Source organism: Arachis ipaensis, chromosome B9 (genome assembly GCF_059453495.1).
Source record: "Arachis ipaensis isolate K30076 ecotype BB chromosome B9, ASM5945349v1, whole genome shotgun sequence".
Lineage (NCBI taxonomy): Eukaryota > Viridiplantae > Streptophyta > Magnoliopsida > Fabales > Fabaceae > Arachis > Arachis ipaensis.
In genome coordinates this window covers 97,024,579-97,041,559 of record NC_142444.1, presented here as the reverse complement: position 1 = coordinate 97,041,559, position 16,981 = coordinate 97,024,579, and the positions used below count along the sequence as shown (strand labels likewise).

Here is a 16,981-nt window from a genome sequence, read left to right as displayed (position 1 = left end):
GGAGTTCTATGTGAACACTCAAGCCAAGTTGAACTACATGACTAGTAATATGCATCAGCTACACTATGCCATCCCTACATATGATGAGGTCCAAAAAGATTTCGTAGAACAAGAAGAGAGGAAGGTGAAACAGCAAAAGGAGACACTCAAGAAGAAGATGGAAGATGGTGGTTTCTGGAAGAAGCTGCTTGGAAAAGGCAAAGGAAGTGGGAGCACAAGCACTCAAGAGAGACACAATGAGGACAAGCATGGATGGGAGCATGGGCACCCACATGAATGAAAGGTGGTGGAGTTCTTTTTAGTCCATCGTTTTCTATGCTTTAAAATAAGGAAGATCTTGTATGAAATAGAACCTGCTTCCATGTTATGTTTAAACTTTTTAAATTCCGTCTTTTAAGTTTTCTTTCTGAATAGGTCCATGATTTCTGGTTTAAATGTCACTGCATCTTTCCCTTATTTACTTGTAAGCTTGTCCATTTTAAATCAAATGAAGAAGAGAATGTTTATGATTTTAAAAGACCAGAGTAGAGTTCATAATGTGGAAGTGCATTCATGAATCTTTGGGGTAGTCATAAGTTAGCTAAGTTGGTTCAACCACAAGGCTAGGAGGACAACTATCCATCCTGAATACTTGCCTTTGGATATACCCATGAGACTAAGTTAATAACAAGATCCTAATAAGAAAAAAAGGGAAAGAACAACGGAAGTGAAAAACAAAAGAAAAAGAGTAAGCAATAAGGCTAGGCACCAATGGTTTGGACCTTGAGACAAGTGTCTGTGGTGCTCCTGTGTGAGGGATCTACTTGGATGAATAAGCTCTCAGGGGTGCTTTATCACTTGGTAACTTGGGTTAACTAACCCGGGATTATCAGCTGAAAATCCACTATCAAGAGTAACCCTTACTACATAGCATTTAGTAACCCAAAGAGGTGCTGGACACCAAGGTCTCAAGAAAGAAAAATAAATACACTATATGCCTGTGGTGTGTATGTATGGGGGAGAGACTTGAGGGAGTAAGTCCTTAGGGGTGCTTCAACACCTAGCACCTTGAACCAACTAGTTCGGGAGTGTTGGCTAAAAACTTATCTTAAAGAGTTGCCCTCTTACAGAGCACTTAGCCTAAATAACACAAATAACCCTTGAAATAACAATAAAAGGATCAATGAATAAAAGTCTCATGGGATATAAACAAAGTAAGTGTTTAGGGACATGATAAAAGTCTGAAAGCCAGTAATGGAATGAACCTAAGTTGCTATGTATGAAACCACCATAAAATCAGTAACATGACTTCCACAAGAATGACTCATTCCTCTGGATATTCCATTCATCATTCTCTTGTTCCAGTACTTGCTTAGGGACAAGCAAGCTTTAAGTTTGGTGTTGTGATGCCAGGGCATCTTGGTCAGTTTCACTGACCTTTTCTTTACTGTTTTTAGGGTAGTTTCAGGCATTTCTTTAAAAAATAAGCTAGTTTTGGATAGATATTCACCTACACCTTGATTCAAGCATACATTGTGCATTTTACATTATTTCATGAGGATTTTGCATGAATTTAGTGACAAATTGTATGCTGCATTACCCATGACTTGGACTAGAACTTTGATGCACTCTGTTGCTTGATTTCAGGACCAAAGGAAGCAAGGAAATGGAGGTAACTTGCAAGGTTAATGAGAAAAGTGATTGCCAATAACACTCTCAAAGCCATCATTGCCCACGTTAAGAGTCATGTTAACTAAGTTAACGTGCACTCTAACATGGAGAAAGGAAGTTGAGCCAACGTTAGTGACACTTAACATTGTCACTAACGTTGGCAAACACTCATGAGTGGCCACGTTAGAGCCCACGTTAACCTAGTTAACGTGGCCTCTAACGTTAAAGGGGGAAGAGAAGCCAACGTTAGTGACATTCAACATTGTCACTAACGTTGGCCTAAGGATGCAACACACCACGTTAACTCCCACGTTAACTTGGTTAACGTGGGAGCTAACGTAAGAAGTGAGAGTTGTCGACAACGTTAGTGACACTCAACATTGTCACTAACGTTGGAAGCAACCACACAACCCCCAAGGAGCCACGTTAACTTCCACGTTAACTTAGTTAACGTGGAAGCTAACGATGAGGAATGAATGATGAGCCAACATTAGTAACACTCAACATTGTCCCTAACGTTGGGATGGCTAAGAATGGCCACGTTAGAAGCCACGTTAACCTAGTTAACGTGGACTCTAACGTGAGATCTAGGGGCACATTGGAACGTTAGTGACAATGTTGAGTGTCACTAACGTTCTCGAAGTTTGGCAAAGCCACGTTAGAAGCCACGTTAACCTAGTTAACGTGGGCTTTAACGTGAAGCAAAAAGGGGCACATTGGAACGTTAGTGAAAATGTTAAGTGTCACTAACGTTCTCGAAGGTTGGCAAAGCCACGTTAGAAGCCACGTTAACCTAGTTAACGTGGGCTCTAACGTGAGGCAAGGGGGTACATTGGAACGTTAGTGAAAAGGTTAAGTGTCACTAACGTTCTCGAACTTATACTTTCACTAAATGTTAACACCCCTAACGCCCTGAGCTAAAGTCTCTGCCCACTTAGCACTTTCTCTCTGCAGGTAAAGCCAAGCCCAAATGAAGAAAAGAACTACTTCAAACTCAAGATCCAAAGGCCCAAGACTTGAAGAACAAACTAGAAGCTGAGAAGAGTAGTGTATATAGGAGTAGCTTTGAATTGTTAAGGAGTTCTGGAAAGCTGGAAAAAGAGAACTACTCTCTGTATTTTATCTTCTCTGCATTTTCTAGTTTTATGATGTATTCTCCATCTTTGTTTTCATTTTCAAGAGCTATGAACAACTAAACCCCTTTCATTGGGTTAGGGAGCTCTGTTGTAATTTGATGGATCAATACTAATTTTCATTATTCTTCTTCTATCTTTTCTCTTGATTTTACTTGAAAGCTTTCGATCTTCATCCCATTGAGTAGTTTTCTTGGAAGAGAAGCTATTCAAACTTGGATCTCTTTTGAACCTTGAAAGAGGAATGAAGAGATCAAGCTAGAAATGCTTTCTCATGCTGGACCAAATTGGGTTTGGATGGGTATGTGACTATAACCCTCTCAATACTTGATTTGGGAAATGCATGTGGTATAATCAGTGACCATACTTCATCTCTTCTCATGAGCAATTGACCAAGGAATTGGCTATTGATCAAGATTTGAGAGATTGAATTGCAAGAAATTGTAATTCAATCACTTAAGATTGCCAAGGAGATCAATGAGTGCATTGATTGAGGAAGAGATGAAAATGAACTTGATCCGGAGAATTGCAACATCTCCTAAGCCCAATGAACTCCCCATCTCTGATCTTACCCATTCTCTTTAATTTCTGCCATTTACTTTTATGAGCAAATCTCCCATTCCCATTTACAATTCTGCAAATTATTTTCAGTTATTTACTTCCAGTCCTTTAATTCTAGCATTTACTTTTCTGTTATTTACATTCCCGCCATTTTATTTTCTGCAACTCTCAACCCAAATTTTGGATTCGTTCAACTAGAACATTCTTCTAATTGAAGTTGCTTGATCAATCAATCCCTGTGGGATTCGACCTCACTCTATTGTGAGTTTTTACTTGACGACAAATTCGGTACACTTGCCGAAGGGAGATTTGTTGAGAGACAAGTTTTCCCCGCATCACTTTTGTCCACTTGATCAAAAGTAAATAAGATCTTCAAAACAATTACAAATCAAATTCCACTAACTCAATTCTTATACAGTAAGAACAGACAAAAATGCAAGAAGATAGCTCATGAAAGCTGGGAACATAGAAATTCAAGCATGAAACCTTCACTGATAATGTATGTACACTCTAGTCTCTCTAGTGTATAGGTTCATCACTCTATCCTTCTCTAATCATGCTCTCTAATTTTTGTTCTTCTCTTAACCAGTCAACAACATTTAATATACCAATGCAAACATCATGAGGTCTTTTCAGGGTTGTAATGGGGCCAAGGTAAGGGTAAGGATATATATGGCTAAGTATGCTTATAAATTGAATCTTTAATTAACCCAAGCTTTAACATAACCTATATATATTCTATATAACTTCTAAAATTCACACCTAGCTACCCAGAAATCTCTTTCACATCCATACTCATGTATCAACCTTTTTATTTTGATTTTATCATACATGCATTGATCTTTTGAATTCTTAACTTGGCATTGGGGTAATTTTGTCCCCTTATATATATATATATATATATATATATATATATATATATATATATATATATATATATATATATATATATATATTTTTTTTTTTTTTGCATAAACATAAAAATGAACATAGCTTATCAATGCACATAGAGTTTTAATTCTTAAAGTTTCACATGAGTAACTATCCAAATTCCCAGTATATTATCATGACTCATTCCTTTATTATCCTTTGTTCCCACAATTTCCCATACTTAAATAGCACTCACAATTCTATCTTAAGCTAACCAAAGATTCAATTTGGGACATTTAATTGTTTTTCCGCTTAAGGCTAGTGATGTGGTAAAATATAGAATAAATGGGATTTAAAGGCTCAAAGTGGCTAACAAAGGTAATTAAAAGGGTAGGCTTATTTTGGATAGTAAGCTAAACAAATAATGGCCTCAATCATATGCAAGCATGTAAATATAATAAACATTGGACATATAAGATGAAACAAAATATAGATTACAATCATAGAGAAGTAAACACACAAGAATAAAATAATTATGGTTAAATAATGTAACCATTCATAAAGGCTCAAATCTCATAGGTTGTGTGTTCTTTAGCTCAAAAATCATGTTCCAAATACAACTTCAAGCAAATTTAACATAAAAGTTTTAATTAAAATTAGTGAAATTTTGTTCCAAAGATAGAGTCTTAGAAGAAACTTATTGTCTTTTCAATCAAGCAGAACATGCATGCAACTAATCTATTACTATGCAATTTATCCTATTCCACAAAAGAAAAACTAACTAAATATCCTAATTTATTGGTGTATAGGGAAGAGAAATTACCTCCGAAAGTCAGGTACTGACCGACCTCCCCACACTTAAGGCTTTGCACCGTCTTCGGTGCCATCTGTCAAGAACAAAGGTGGGCTGGTAGCAGTATCTCTATATTCGGGATCATCATGGCTCCCTGTGCTGGTAAAGGAAGTGGAGTCCGGGGTGTCTGAGTCCTTGAAGTGTCCCTTGAGTAGCTCCTTGAGGTGTTTGAATCGGCGCTCATTACGGCGCTCTCTCATCTTAGCTTTGTGTTCCTGCCGACCCAACCTTTCAAGTATCTGATGGAGCAGTTGGGTTGTTGTAGGTGTTTGTGGTGTTGAAGAAGGAATATCTTCAACTGGTTCAGTATGCTGGCTAATAGTGGCTGCTGGAAGTCTAAGGTACTTCCCATTGGGGACATACTGATCATCCCGTGGAAGCATGGCTTTGGTGTCCCCAGCTCTGAAGGAGACTCCGGCGGCTGAGACAAGATCTGAGACCAAGGCAGGAAAAGGTAGGTTGCCCGCAATTTGTACGTGTCCCATGGCATTCCGGATATGTCTTGGTAGATTCAGAGGTTGGTCTGTAAGGATGCACCATAGTAGAACGGCCATGTCTGCAGTAAAGGAGGACTCGTGAGTGCTCGGAAAGACGTAATGGGACATGATATGTGCCCAGACGCGAGCCTCCAATGTAAGTGCTGAAGCCGAGATTCCCTTAGGGCGGGTACGATGGTATTCGTAGATCCATCTGCTGCCAGGTAATGCGATAACTCTGAGAATAGCATCCCAGTCAAATTGGTACATCTGACGCTTGAGTGCGGCTTCTTGAAAGGTGTCCAATCCTTCTGGAATAGTGGGAAGACTTAGAGCTTTCTGAATGGCTTCTTCTGTAATGGGGACTTGCTTCTGACGGACAAAGATAGACTGCAGGGTTGGCAGGTAGAAGTTAGAGTAGAACTCGACTACCCAAGAAAGATTGATCTGCCTCGGTTGTCTCTGTAGGAAGCCCCATTGTCTTCGTGCAATTTGCGGCTCAACAAAAGTAGCAATATTGCGCGGGAGGATAAGAAGGTGTTCGTTGTTGTAACTCCGTTCAGCTAGAATGGGGAACATCTGCTCACAGTAGCGATTGGGAAATCGCGCAGTGTCCTTTGCTGGGAAGGTTTTTTCTTTTTCATCAACCTTTATAATCCTCTTAATCCTTTTTGTTGAGGGCTTGACTGCAGTTGAAGAGGGTTCTGCCACTAATGCTCTTTTTGTACCTCTTCTTGCTAGTTGTTTGGGAGTAGCTTTCTCCTTTCCTTTCTTGGTGGCCATCCTGAAAAAGGGAAGAGAGAGTAAAATAAATTGAAAGGAATAGGGCGAGGAAGAGGGTGGTGTAAGTGATAATCAATGCACAATAAAGAAGAAGACGTTAACACATGGTCCGGATTATATGTGAAAAGTTCATCAATGGAAATATAGCAAGTGCATGTAGGACAATGAAATGCAAGAGGTTTATTGGCATGCAGGCAAAGGCATGAGTAGCATAGATCAAGCATTCAATGTCCAATTTAAATATGTTATCACTCGTAACGAACCATCACGTTTGTATTGACAATTAAATTTAATGAATAAAATAGTAAAGGGAATTTGTGAAAAGCAAGCATTGAATATTAGAGTAGAAAGATGTAGAGAAGTTCATAATGCCATATGGGCTTTTTCACAAACACATAGCATGCATGTAGAAGAAACTCTTTAAAGTAAGAATTAGAACATGCCAGTAATCCCTAAAAAAGTGATATATAATTGTCAAACAGATTTACAGCAATCCACAAGCAATAAATAATGACTCACATAAATTGATAACACCAAGTAAAAAGGAAAGAGAAAGAAAAAGAAAATATGAATAATAAAGGTAAAAAGAAAAGAAAAGAAGATGACATATAAAAATGAGAAGAATAATAGAAAAGTAGTGAGGGGAGAAGTAAAAGAAAAACCTTGTTAATGGGGGTGAGGGAGAGTAAAAAGTGAAAAAGAAGGAAGAAGGGAAGAAGGGAGGGGGAAGAAATAAGGAGGGAAAAGAGAAAATAGGATTTGGGGAGAAAAAGATATGATAATTGGCAAATTAGGATGAGCTGTGCGGCGCAAGCGACGCGGACGCGTAGGGCACGCGGTCGCGTGACTTGCGCTGAAGTGGATTGACGCGGTCGCGTCGGTCACGCGGTCGCGTGACACAATCTATGCTACTGGCGCGAGGGCAGCCTCGCGTTCGCACAACTCTCTGTTCAAATTATTATTAGTGCCGAATTTTAAGTGACGCGATCGCATGGGGCATGCGATCGCGTGAATGACGCGGTCGCGTGGGTCACGCGGCCGCGTGGGTAGAATTGTGCGTTCAGCACCAATTCAGCACCACTCTAGCACAATAATTGGTTGTACACCCTTTTACGTCGAAATCCAGGGCATGCGGCCGCGTGGGGCACGCGGCCGCGTGGGGCACGCGGTCGCGTGGGAGGCCATTATTCCCATATGACACGGTCGCGTGGGACGATTTGTGCCATTGGCACGCCTCCAGCGCTGCTCCTGCGTAACTTTTTGTTCATATTAATATTGTCTCCCATCTCTTTGCGACGCGGACGCATCGCTGATGCGGTCGCGTCGCGTGCTCAATTTTTTTTTTAAATAAACGTTTGTAAATGCAGATGCACGAAATGTACTAATGAAGAGAAGAGTTATTAAATAAGAAAACTAAGAATAAAGAAAAGAACGATCATACCATGGTGGGTTGTCTCCCACCTAGCACTTTGCTTTAACGTCCGTAAGTTGGATGCTCCACTAGCTCAGTCTTCGGCTATGTGGGGATCTTCCAAGCGGAAGATCTCGAGCTCCTTGTCTTTCTTCCGCTTCTCGCCATGGTACAGCTTTAAACGATGTCCATTAACTTCGATAAGTTCAGATCTTGAAGGATGGCTAAGGTGATAAACTCCGTATGGTTCGGCTTTCTCTACTCTGTATGGACTTTCCCATCTAGATCTCAACTTGCCTGGCATAAGCCTCAGTCGAGACTTGTAAAGGAGGACTGAGTCCCCAGGTTGGAACTCTTTCCTCTTGATGTGCTGATCATGTACAACCTTCATCTTCTCCTTGTATAGTCTTGAGTTCTCATAAGCTTCTAGGCGAAGGCTTTCCATTTCTTGCAGTTGCAACTTCCTTTCATCTCTGGCTCCCCCAATTCCCATGTTGCATTCCTTTACTGCCCAAAAGGCTTTGTGCTCTACTTCAACAGGGAGATGACAAGCTTTTCCATAAACTAAGCGGAAAGGACTCATCCCAATGGGTGTTTTGTATGCTGTTCTGTATGCCCAGAGTACATCTTGTAGCCTGGTGCTCCAGTCTCTTCTATGAGGTTTGACTATCTTCTGCAAGATACGCTTTATCTCTCTATTTGACACCTCGGCTTGCCCATTAGTCTGAGGATGGTAGGCTGTTGCAACTTTATGAATTATTCCATGCTTCTTCATTAGTCCTGTTAGTCTCCTGTTACAAAAGTGGGTGCCTTGATCGCTCACGATTGCTCGTGGTGATCCAAAGCGACAAATAATATGATTTCTCACAAAGGAAACAACAGTGTTAGCATCATTGGTGCGGGTAGGAATTGCTTCCACCCATTTGGAAACGTAATCCACAACTAACAATATATAAAAATAACCATTGGAATTTGGGAATGGACCCATGAAGTCAATGCCCCAAACATCAAAAATTTCACAGAAAAGCATAATTTGTTGAGGCATCTCATCCCTCCTGGATATATTACCAAATTTCTGGCATGGAAAACAAGATCTACAAAATTCAGCAGCGTCCTTAAAAAGAGTAGGCCACCAGAATCCACAGTCTAATATTTTTCTAGTAGTTCTTTGAGGGCCAAAATGTCCTCCACTCTCAGATGAGTGACAGACCTCTAAGATGGACTGGAATTCTGATTGAGGCACACACCGCCTAATTATCTGGTCAGTGCCACATCTCCATAAATATGGGTTATCCCATATATAATATTTAGACTCGCTTTTCAGCTTGTCTCTCTGATGCTTAGAAAAGTGTGGAGGAAAAGTGCGGCTAGCTAGATAATTAGCTACAGGCGCACACCAAGGGACTATCTCGGATACTGCTTGCAGGTTATCAAATGGGAAATTATCAGCATAGGAGTGAAGTCATCTGTAATGTGCTCAAGGCGACTCAAGTGGTCTGCCACTAAATTTTGGTTACCACTCCTGTCCTTAATTTCTAAATCAAATTCTTGTAATAGCAGTATCCAACGTATAAGCCTTGGTTTGGACTCCTTTTTAGATAATAAATACCTTAGAGCTGCGTGGTCTGAATACACAACTACCTTCGCACCAAGTAAATAGGCTCAGAATTTATCCAGAACAAAAATAATAGCAAGAAGCTCTTTCTCAGTGGTAGTGTAATTGGACTGAGCAGCATCTAAAGTTTTAGACGCATAAGTGGTACGCGGAATCGTGATTACACTTTAATTATGTAAAATTCATTGCTCTTTCTTTCCCTGGTAATGGCGCCAAAAACATGATGCCAAGACCATGGTTCACAACTCCGTGTAACTAACCAGCAAGTGCACTGGGTCGTCCAAGTAATACCTTACGTGAGTAAGGGTCGAATCCCACGGAGATTGTCGGTATGAAGCAAGCTATGGTCACCTTGTAAATCTCAGTCAGGCGGATATCAAACAGTAATGGGTTTTTGAAAATAAATAATAGAATAGGGATAGAGGTACTTATGTAAATCATTGGTGAGAATTTCAGATAAGCGAATGGAGATGCTTTTCGTTCCTCTGAGCCTCTGCTTTCCTGCTATCTTCATCCAGTCAGTCTTACTCCTTTCCATGGCTGGCTTTATGTGATACATCACCACTGTCAATGGCTACTTTCGGTCATCTCTCGGGAAAATGATCCAATGCCCTGTCACGGAACGGCTAATCGTCTGGAGGCATCACCCTTGTCAATGGCTTCATCTTATCCTCTCAGTGAAAATGGTCAACGCACCCTGTCACGGCACGGCTATTCATCTATCGGTTCTCGATCATGCTGGAATAGGATTTACTATCCTTTTGCGTCTGTCACTAACGCCCTGCAATCGCGAGTTTGGAGCTCGTCACAGTCATTCATTCATTGAATCCTACTCGGAATACCATAGGCAAGGTTTAGACTTTCCGGATTCTCTTGAATGCCGCCATCATTCTAGCTTACACCACGAAGATTCTGGTTAGGAGATCTAAGAGATACTCATTCAGTCGAAGGTAGAACGGACGTGGTTGTCAGGCACGCGTTCATAGGGAATGATGGTGATTGTCACGTTCATCACATTCAGATTGAAGTACGAATGGGTATCTTAGAAGCGAAACAAGATGAATTGAATAGAAAACAGTAGTACTTTGCATTAATCTTTGAGGAACAGCAGAGCTCCACACCTTAATCTATGGAGTGTAGAAATTCTACCGTTGAAAATACATAAGTGAAAGGTCCAGGCATGGTCGAGAGGCCAGCCCCTCTGATCTAAGAACCAGGCATCCAAAGATTAAAAGCTGATCAAAAGATACCTAATACAATAGTAAAAGGTCCTATTTATAATAAACTAGCTACTAGGGTTTACGGAAGTAAGTAATTGATGCATAAATCCACTTCCGGGGCCTACTTGCTGTGTGCTTGAGCTGAGCTTGAGTGTTGCATGTGTAGAGGTCCTTCTTGGAGTTGAACGCCAGCTTTTGTGCCAGTTTGGGCGTTCAACTCTGGTTTTGGCTCCTTTTCTGGCGCTGCACGCCAGATTTAGGCAGAGAGCTGGCGTTGAAAGCGAGTTTGCGTCATCTATTCTTGGCCAAAGTATGGACTATTATATATTTCTGGAAAGCCCTGGATGTCTAATTTCCAACGCAATTAGAAGCGCGCCATTTCGAGGTGTGTAGCTCCAGAAAATCTATTTTGAGTGTAGGGAGGTCAGAATCCAACAGCATCAGCAGTCCTTCTTCAACCTCTGAATCTGATTTTTGCTCAAGTCCCTCAATTTCAGCCAGAAAATATCTAAAATCACAGAAAAACACACAAACTCATAGTAAAGTCCAGAAATGTGAATTTAACATAAAAACTAGTAAAAACATCCCTAAAAGTAACTAGATCCTACTAAAAACATACTAAAAACAATGCCAAAAAGCGTATAAATTATCCGCTCATCACAACACCAAACTTAAATTGTTGCCTGTCCCCAAGCAACTGAAAATCAAATAGGATAAAAAGAAGAGAATATACTATAAATTCCAAACTATCAATGAAACAGAGCTTCAATCATATGAGCGGGACTTATAGCTTTTTGCCTCTTGAATAGTTTTGGCATCTCACTTTATCCATTGAGGTTCAGAATGATTGGCATCTATAGGAACTCAGAGTTCAGATAGTGTTATTGATTCTCCTAGTTCAGTATGATGATTCTTGAACACAACTTCTTTATGAGTCTTGGCCGTGGCCCTAAGCACTTTGTTTTCCAGTATTACCACCGGATACATAAATGTCACAAACACATAATTGGGTGAACCTTTTCAGATTGTGACTCAGCTTTGCTAAAGTCCCCAATTAGAGGTATCCAGCGTTCTTAAGCACACTCTTTTTTTGCTTTGGACCTTGACTTTAACCGCTCAGTCTCAAGTTTTCACTTGACACCTACACGCCACAAGCACATGGTTAGGGACAGCTTGGTTTAGCCGCTTAGACCAGGATTTTATTCCTTTAGGCCCTCCTATCCACTAATGCTCAAAGCCTTGGGATCCTTTTTATTTGCCCTTGCCTTTTGGTTTTAAGGGTTATTGGCTTTTTGCTCTTGCCTCTTGGTTTTAAGAGCTTTTGGCTTTTTCTGCTTGCTTTTTCTTTCTATTTTTTTTTTCGCCTATTTTTTTTTTCTGCAAGCTTTGTTCTTTGCTGCTTTTTCTTGCTTCAAGAATCATTTTTATGATTTTTCAGATTATCAAATAACATGTCTCCTAGTCATCATTCTTTCAAGAGCCAACATATTTAACATTCTTAAACAACAACTTCAAAAGACATATGCACTGTTCAAGCATACATTCAGAAAATAAGAAGCATTGTCACCACATCAATATAATTAAGCTAAGTTCAAGGATAAATTCGAAACTCATGTACTTCTTGTTCTTTTGGATTAAAACATTTTTTCATTTAAGAGAGGTGATGGATTCATAGGACATTCATAACTTTAAGGCATAGTTACTAACTACTAATGATCATGTAATGAAGACACAAACATAGATAAGCACATAACATAGAAAACGAAAAACAGAAGAAATAAGAACAAGGAATGAATCCACCTTAGTGATGGTGGCATTTCCTTCTTGAGGAACCAAAGATGTCCTTGAGCTCTTCTATGTCTCTTCCTTGTCTTTGTTGCTCCTCCCTCATTGCTTTTTGATCTTCTCTTATTTCATGAAGGATGATGGAGTGCTTTTGATGTTCCACCCTTAATTGTCCCATGTTGGAACTTAATTCTCCTAGGGAGGTGTTGATTTGCTCCTAATATTTATGTGGAGGGAAGTGCCTCCCCTGAGGTATCTCAGGGATCTCTTGATTTGCAGCCACATGTTCTACCACTGAGCTATAGACCCTTGAGATGAATCTTTCCATCTCCCATGACTCGGAGGTGGAAGCCTTTGTCTTCCCTTCCCCTCTTTTAGAGGTTTAGGTGCCATCAATGGTAATGGAAAAATAAAAAGCTTATGCTTTTACCACACCAAACTTAGAATGTTGCTCGCCCTCAAGCAAAAGAAGAAGGAATAGAAGAAGAAGAAGATATGGAGGAGATGGAGGGATGTGTGTATGGATGTGAGTGGTGGATGGAAAACAGAAGGGATGGTCATGAATGGAGGGATAGAGGGTGAGGTGGGTGGGGATCCTGTGAGATTCACAGATCCTGAGATGATCCTGTGGGTCCACAGATCCTGAGATGATCCTGTGGGGTCCACAGATCTTGAGGTGTCAAGGCATTTACATCCCTGCACCAATTTAGGCATGCAAAATTCCCTTGCACACAACTCTGGGCGTTCAGCGCCAGGTTGGTGCCCATTTTGGGCGTTCAACGCCCATTTATTGCCATTTCTGGCGTTGAACGCCAGAACCATGCTTGTTCTGGGCATTCAGCGCCAGGATGTTGCCCATTTTGGGCGTTCAGTGCCAGAACCATGCTCTGTTCTGGCGTTGAACGCCAGGCAGATGCTTCCTCCAGGGTGTGATTTTTCTTCTGCTGTTTTTGATTCCGTTTTCAATTTTTATATTTATTTTGTGACTCCACATGATCATGAACCTAATAAAACATGAAAAACAAAAACAAAATTAGATAAATAAACATTGGGTTGCCTCCCAACAAGCGCTTCTTTAATGTCAATAGCTTGACAGTGGGCTCTCATGGAGCCTCACAGATGTTCAGAGCATTGTTGAGACTCTCCAACACCAAACTTAGAGTTTGGATATGGGAGTTCAACACCAAACTTAGAGTTTGGTTGTGGCCTCCCAACACCAAACTTAGAGTTTGACTGTGGGGGCTTGGGTTGACTCTGCTTTGAGAGAAGCTTTTCATGCTTCCTCTCCATGGTTGCAGAGGGAGATCCTTGAGTTTTAAACACAAGGGAGTCATCATTCCATTGAAGGACTAGTTCACCTCTGTCAACATCAATCACAGCTCTTGCTGTGGCCAGGAAAGGTCTTCCTAGGATGATGGATTCATCCTCTTCCTTTCCAGTATCCAGGACTATGAAATCAGCAGGGATGTAAAGGCCTTCAACCTTTACTAACACGTCCTCTACTTGTCCATATGCCTGTTTTCTTGAATTGTCTGCCATCTCTAATGAGATTTTAGCAGCTTGCACCCCATAGATTCCCAGTTTCTCTATTACAGAGAGGGGCATGAGGTTTATTCCTGAACCAAGGTCACACAGAGCCTTAAAAATCCTGGTGCCTATGGTACAAGATATTATGAACTTTCCAGGATCCTGTTTCTTCTGAGGTAATGTCAGTTGATCCAGATAACTTAGTTCATTGATGAACAAGGGAGGTTCAACTTCCCAAGTATCAATGCCAAATAATTTGGCATTCAGCATCATGATTGCACCAAGAAACTTGGCAGTTTGCTCTTCAGTAACATCCTCATTCTCTTCAGAAGAGGAATACTCATCAGAGCTCATGAAGGGCATAAGGAGGTTCAATGGAATCTCTATGGTCTCTAGATGAGCCTCAGAGTCCTTTGGTTCCTCAGAGGGAAGCTCCTTATTGATCACTGGACGTCCCAGGAGGTCTTCCTCCTTGGGATTCACGTCTTCTCCTTCCCTTACAGGTTCGGCCATTTTGGTTATGTCAATGGCCTTGCACTCTCCTTTTGGATTCTCTTCTGTATTGCTTGGGAGAGTACTAGGAGGGATTTCAGTGATCCTTTTACTCAGCTGGCCCACTTGTGCTTCCAGATTTCTAATGGAAGATATTATTTCATTCATGAAACTTACAGTGGCCTTAGATAGATCAGAGACTAAATTTGCTAAATTAGAAGTATTTTGTTCAGAGTTCTCTGTCTGTTGCTGAGTGGATGATGGAAAAGGCTTGCTATTGCTAAACCTATTTCTTCCACCATTATTAAAGCCTTGTTGAGGCTTTTGATCCTTCCATGAGAAATTTGGATGATTTCTCCATGATGAGTTATAGGTGTTTCCATAAGGTTCACCTAAGTAATTTACCTCTGCTATTGCAGGGTTCTCAGGATCATAAGCTTCTTCTGCATAAGAAGCCTCTTGAGTACTGTTGGACGCAGCTTGCATTCCATGCAGACTCTGAGAGATCATATTGACTTGCTGAGTCAATATTTTATTCTGAGCCAATATGGCATTCAGAGTATCAACTTCAAGAACTCCTTTCTTCATAGGCGTCCCATTACTCACAGGATTCCTCTCAGAAGTGTACATGAACTGGTTGTTAGCAACCATGTCAATGAGTTCTTGAGCTTCTGCAGGTGTTTTCTTTAGGTGAATGGATCCACCTGCAGAAGTATCCAATGACATCTTAGATAACTCAGACAGACCATCATAGAATATATCCAGGATGGTCCATTCTGAAAGCATGTCAGAAGGACACTTTTTGGTCAACTGTTTGTATCTTTCCCAAGCTTCATAGAGGGATTCACCTTCTTTCTGTTTGAAAGTTTGAACATCCACTCTAAGCTTGCTCAGCTTTTGAGGAGGAAAGAACTTGGCTAAGAAAGCCGTGACCAGCTTATCCCAAGAGTTCAGGCTATCTTTAGGTTGAGAGTCCAACCAGATTCTAGCTCTGTCTCTTACAGCAAAAGGGAAAAGCATGAGCCTATAGACTTCAGGATCTACTCCATTAGTCTTAACAGTATCACATATCTACAAGAATTTAGTTAAGAACTGAAAAGGATCTTCAGATGGAAGTCCATGAAACTTGCAGTTCTGCTGCATCAGAGAAACTAATTGAGGTTTCAGCTCAAAGTTGTTTGCTCCAATGGCAGGAATGGAGATGCTTCTTCCATGTAAATTGGAATTAGGTGCAGTAAAGTCACCAAGCATCTTCCTTACATTATTATTATTTTCGGCTACCATCTCCTCTTCCTGTTCGAAAATTTCTGAAAGGTTATCTCTGGATTGTTGTATTTTAGCTTCTCTTAATTTCCTTTTTAGAGTCCTTTCAGGTTCTGGATCTGCTTCCACAAGAATGTTCTTATCCTTGCTCCTGCTCATATGACAAAGAAGAGGGCACAGAAAAATAATAATAATAGAGATCCTTTATACCACAGTATAGGGATCCCTGTGTGAGTAGAAGAAGAGGGGGAGACAAAGAATGTAATGTAATAGAAGAAACACAACTGTGAGGAGGGTTGAGATGTGTGAGATGAGATGTTAGTAGATGAATAAATAAATAGAATAAGATGGGAGAGGGAGAATTTTCAAAAATAAATTTTGAAAAAGAGTTAGTGATTTTTGAAAAAAAGTTTTTGAAAAAGGTTTGTATTTTTTTCGAAAAATTTTTAAAATCAAAAATAAAAATAATTAGTTAATAAAAAAGAAATTTTTGAAAAAGAGGGAAGATATTTTCGAAAATTAGAGAGAGAGAGTTAGTTAGGTAGTTTTGAAAAAGTTAAGAAACAAACAAAAAGTTAGTTAGTTAGTTGGAACAAATTTTGAAAAGATAAGAAGTTAGGAAGTTAGAAAAGATATTTTGAAATCAAATTTTTGAAAAAGATAAGATGAGAAGATATTTTTGAAAAGATATGATTGAAATTAGTTTTTGAAAAAGATTTGATTTTTTAAAATCACAATTAATGACTTGATTCACAAGAAATCACAAGATATGATTCTAGAACTCAAAGTTTGAATCTTTCTTAACAAGTAAGTAACAAACTTGAAATTTTTGAATCAAAACATTAATTGTTATTGTTATTTTCGAAAATTTGATATAAAAATAAGAAAAAGATTTTTGAAAAATATTTTTGGAATTTTCGAAAATAACTAAGAATTTTGAAAAAGATTTGATTTTTGAAAAAGATTTTGAAAGAGATAAGATTTTCAAATTGAAAATTTGATTTGACTCATAAGAAACAACTTTGATTTTTAAAAATTTTTGAAAAAGTCAACTCAATTTTCGAATTTGATGAGAGAAAAAGGGAAAGATATTTTTTTGATTTTTGAAATTTTTATGAAAAACATGAAAATTATGCAATGCATGAAATTTTTAGATCAAAACAATGAATGCATGCAAGAATGCTATGAATGTCAAGATGAACACCAAGAACACTTTGAATGTCAAGATGAACATCATAGACACAATTTTGAAAAATTTTTAATGCAAAGAAAACATGCAAGACACCAAACTTAGAATTGTTTAATGTTTACACTCTAACAAACGAAAAATGCACATGAAAAA

General features: G+C 39.6%; 1 non-coding gene across 1 annotated transcript; it reads left to right on the top strand.

The window, feature by feature from the left end:
* The first annotated feature begins 15,156 nt into the window (after positions 1-15,156).
* Positions 15,157-15,264, top strand: LOC148545562 (small nucleolar RNA R71). The gene has a single exon (XR_015900390.1). It is a non-coding gene; the product is annotated as a small nucleolar RNA R71 (small nucleolar RNA).
* Positions 15,265-16,981: the final 1,717 nt, after the last annotated feature.